Consider the following 5,451-nt stretch of genomic DNA (forward strand, 5'->3'; position numbering starts at 1 on the left):
TACTCTTTTACAAGTTTATGTAATATTTTTAATATATACAGTATTCTTGGATGAATTGATATTTATGAAGAACTTTTCTTGTCATAATTCGTTTGTTTCCAAAACTTCTTTGAAAGAAGTTATTATTGTCTCTTGAGAAAACAAATAAATAATTTTTTTGAAGTGGGTTATAATCTTAATCTTGAAACAATTTTTTGGAAGAAATTATCTTGGGTTTGGATTATAACTTTATTGATATAGTGTATAATTCCTAATTTTAAAAATAAATAAATTATGCATATACTCGATATATATTGAAATCAAACAATCTTAATGATTCAATGTTCAGACCTAGAAACTATATCTTAATATTCAGATGTGCATTTAGATTCTGACATCTTAATCTTAATGTGTATCGTAAAATTCAGATTTAGACGTTTTAATCTTAATGAAAATAAATGAGGCCTTAATCTTGATTCTGACCTTGTTCAATTGTTGATAATAAATACCCATGTAAAGAGAATAATCTTTCTTCCGAACAAACAAAACTGGGGTACCCTATAGAGAGATACTTGATCTAATGAAACCCTTATCCAAGAGGTCTTTTAACTTATCTTTCAACTCTTTAATCTCTTCCAAAGCCATTTTGCAAGGAAGAATAGAGATAGGCTACATATCTAGAAGAAGGTCAATTCTGAAGTTGATTTCCCTTTCAAGATGAACACCACAAAAATCATTTGGGAACACTTCCAGAAACTCATTAAAAACTAGAACTGACTCAAGAGTAGGGGCTTCAGAATTTTTATCCCTTAACCGAACAAGATGATAGATGAATCCTTTAGAAATCATCTTCCTAGTCGTAAGGCATGAGTTGAATTGACCTACAGGCTCTAAATTTCCACCCTTCCATTCTAAGATACATTCACTCAAAAATTGAAATTTTAACAATTGGGTTCTATAATAAATGTAAGCATAACAAGAATGAAGCCAATCCATACAAAGAATAAAATCAATGTCTATAATTTCTAACTCTAAAATATCAACTTAGGTGATTTTCTTAAAACTAATACTTGACAATTTCTATAGACCCATTTAGGAACAATAGAATCACCAATAGGAGTAGAGACTGGAAAAGTTCTAAAAGAATTTCAGGGGCAACATCAAACTTCATAGCCACATAAAGAGTCACAATAGGAAATGTATCACCTTGATCAAGCAATGTATAAACATCATACTGAAAGACTCGTAACATACCAGTGGAAACATCTGGAAAGCTCTCTTAATCCTGATAAGCCTGAAGAGCATTGAATCTGTTCTAACGATGAGCACCACCAAAACAATAAGAAGTATCTTGGTGAGCTGGGCGACCTAAAAAAAGTACTAGGGTGAGTTTGACGACCATCTCTACCCTTTCTTGCAAGCGAATGACAATCTCTCAATCTATGACCAACCTTACAACAACCATAGAAACCATCGGTACCGGCTAAGCATCTCATGTTGCCGTAATTTTGGCAAGTGGGGAAAGTAGATCTACTAGAACCACCTTCTTGAGGCTTGGAGTTAGAAACCTTATCCATTTTGAATCTTTGAGCCGGAGAACTAGATGAATTTTGACTAGGGAATTTTGTCTTAACTGAGAATGACAACCTCCACCGAACCTTGAGTAAGAGAAATCACCACCATCTTTTCTTGCCCTCTTTGATTCTCTAGCATTTTCCTTAAGATTTTCCTCCTAAATTTGTAAAGCATGAGTCATCAACCTTAAGATATCCATCTCCTTGATCAACATGGTGGTTTTTCACTCTTTGACTACTATTTTGGATACACCTGAAACAAACTTAATCATTCGTGCTCTAGAGTCGATAACCATTATCGGAGCATACTTAGACAACTGAGTAAACTTCAAAGAGTATTCCTTCACACTCATACTCCCATGCCATAAGTTTATAAATTCTTGCACTTTAGCCTCCCCAATATCAAGGGGGAAAAACTGATCAAGAAATACTCCTTTGAAATTGTCTCAATCCAAGGGACCTGCATCAATTTTCCTTTCTTCCATCCATTGAGTTAACCACACTTGAGAAATCCGTTTCAATTGATAAGAAGACAAGACTAAATTTTCCACTGGAGTAACTCCCATAATGTCCACAATCTTTTGAATTCCCTCAATAAACTCTTATGGATCTTCATCTATTTTCGAACCATGGAATTTTGGAGGATTCATCCTTGTGAAGTCTCTAACCCTTTTCGTCGTCATAACCATATTTGTGTTCATGGGAGCTACAACATCTCTATTAGCTTCTTCCATAATAGCTTGGGCCAACACTTGGAAAGTGGCACTTGCTTGGACAAAAGATCGACCAGAGCTTATGGAGCTTTAGGTTCCACATTCACATTCACGTTCCTTCTAAACAGAGTTCTTCTTCGTTGCATCATTCTGAAATGCATAAAACATGAGTTTGAATGAAACATTACAGAGTTCAACTCTATTGCACGACTTAGGAGTATGAAAGAAGTGAAGTGTTTCTTAAACGTCTAATAATCTCTTATTCATAAATATGGTGCGTTTCATACTCATGAACAAGACTTTACTAAATATGGCTTATCAAACATCTAGACTGTTTAAAACCTTAGTCCGATACCAAGTTTGACACGACCCAAGACTATACCCTAAATGTAGCATGGTGAATAGGATCCCAAAAGACCCTAAAGAGTCCACTTGACATAAGCATGAAACTATGATAACAACATAAAAGAATGAATCATATTAGCAGAATGTAAGTCTCAAAGATTCATCACAATATGGAATCAAATCAGAAGATAAAGACTTCATAAACTGAAAGTACTAAGTCTGACATAAGCTTCTACTAATAGATATGGATAGGGCAAGCCCTAGATCATGAAATAAATCTGAAAACTTAAAGTATATGTAAGAGATAGAAGATCTCATAGTGGTCATGCTCTCGAACCATGAAGAATCACCAAAACCTAAGCAAATTGATAAATCCAATTCTAGACACGGTCGGATGGAGGAATATTAGAACCTATATTATAAGACAATAAAGACAAAAGAAATATATGCTTCAGTACTCAGATAGTACCGAATATGAGGAAGGATACATGAGTAAATACATGATGTCATAATGAATTAGAAAAATCACAACATAAGCTTAATTCTAATCCTTCAAGGAAATCATAAATTGTTGTGAGAGATACCATTAATCGACATGAACCATGTAAGCTATAACCAGGAGTTTAGTGTACTGCTCCCGTAGAAAAAAGAGAGTATCTTACTTGTCATAGCAAGAACAATGTTCTTAAGCTTAGCTGAATCCACTAGGTAGTTATGGGACAAATAAATTTCTACCAAAGAACTCTGGTTCTACTAATGGGTGAGCCTTCATCCCAAAGTCCACTCAATGCTAAGTAAACTCTCAATGGAAATTATGCATAATCAAATCATATTCATACTTCTTGAAATTGTAAAGCCAAACCAATCATAAACTTTATATCATAAGAATAGCTTTATAAAACAATGATTTCATATCATACTCATTAGAGACACTTGTGTAAAGCATCTTAATCGGGATCATCTTTCCATAATAAGAATTACTTCAATAGGAAGCATTGAGTTTCATAAAATGTGTTGGATACTTTATCTAAAAGAATCAAAAATTCATAAGTTCCACAATTCATAATGCATTCATATATTCAAACTTTGTTCCTAATCATAAAGTATTCATATATCATGGGTTCATGTAAAATCATGGAAAACATGTAATTATGATCAAATCATACATAATAAGATCAAATTTGAAGAATAAACTCAATGACAATTGAACCCATTCCTAAACATAAAACCCTAGAATTTTGGGTGAGAATTGATAGAGAGATTTTGAAGTTTCTTTGGGACCCTATGGATGGAGAGGGATCCATTGATGAATTTCTTGCATAGCATGATAAAACTCTTACTTAAGAATTGTGAAGAGAATACTTGAAGCTTGAAGAACTCCAATTCACCTTAAGACAATCCTTGGAGAAGTAGATTTCAAAGTTTAGGAGATTGAGAGAGAATGGGAGGGGTTTGTAGTATAAAAATAGTTATATGGCTTGAGAATAGTGTAGAAACGATGTAGTTTAGGGATTAAAAGGGTAGGAAAAAACCCAAATAATCCTAAGAAAATTATGTCGGAACACTTATACGAACCCATGTATGGTCCGTACTCCCTTCTATGGACTATACTGGTCATCCATAAAAAAAAAGCATTGAAAGTTCAATCCTCTTATCAAAAACCATGAGCACACATCACGAACCGTAGTCAAATCGATGACCTATAAAAATCATTTGTACACTTCAAAGTCTGAAAAATTTCACTATGTTTAAGACACAAACCACGAACCACATGAACGGACCAAATTTCCTTCTATGGTCCATATTGTCTAGTCGTAGGACTCAAATGCTGAAATTTCACCTTTCTAAAAAATGAATTACGAGCCTCGACCATGACTCATACTTGCTTCCACAAGCCGTCCTTTTGAATTATACAAACCCATCTGAGACTTGACTTTTCCAAACTATCAGGACATCATCTACGAACAGCCATTACAAACCATAGAATGAAGTATGATCTGTACTTGGCCTCGTACAAACTTGCACAAATAAAGTTTTCTGCAGCTTTCTTTCGAAATTAAACTTCCAACTTCTGAGGTGTTACTATTCCCTTAACTTCTATTTTTTTAAGTTTAGTTATTGAAAAATTTGAGGTCCAAATTAGTTTCTCCCTTCGCCCAAATTTAGGGAATGTGAACCTTATGTCGAGGGGAACATAATAACCAAGTTAGTTTTCCATCTTGTTGCTAAACTCCATATGTCAAGTTTTGACTTAATTTCTAGCCTGACTTAATTGCTAAACTCCATATGGGTATTGTTAGTCCCAATTGTTGTGTATATTCCATTTCTGATAGTGTGGAAGCTTTTTAAGGTTCATCTGAAAGGAAAAGCATTTAAGTAGAGGTACGAGTGTGGTTTTGACTTTGAGGTAGCTTACAGTTTCCTCTTTTAGACTTATCGTAGTTAGTTTATATATAAAATAAGTAACATGATCGTTAGAAAGGTTGTAGAATGATAATTTAGGCTTGTGTGATCCTTAGACTCAGTTTTGCCATTTTTGAGATTTTAGACTAGAATTTTAGCCTAAAGCCTTCATTTATGTTAGATTCAGCTTTGTTCTGGCATTCTAGGATCCTTAGAATGCTTTTAGGTAGCTTAAAACTTATATTTATCTATATTTGGTGGTTTGGTAGGATTGTGTATCCTTTAGGTTATTTTGAGCTATTATTGTAATATAATTGTGATTATGAGCATGACATCTCAAACTTGGACGGGCTAGGGTTCTATTATAGTACGATTGTACTATGATAGGCGTTTACCCTATTGATTATATGATTTTATTGTACCTTGAATGGTTTGTT

Source organism: Solanum verrucosum, unplaced genomic scaffold, assembly GCF_900185275.1.
Source record: "Solanum verrucosum unplaced genomic scaffold, falcon-dt-bn FXZP01000044.1, whole genome shotgun sequence".
Taxonomy (NCBI): domain Eukaryota; kingdom Viridiplantae; phylum Streptophyta; class Magnoliopsida; order Solanales; family Solanaceae; genus Solanum; species Solanum verrucosum.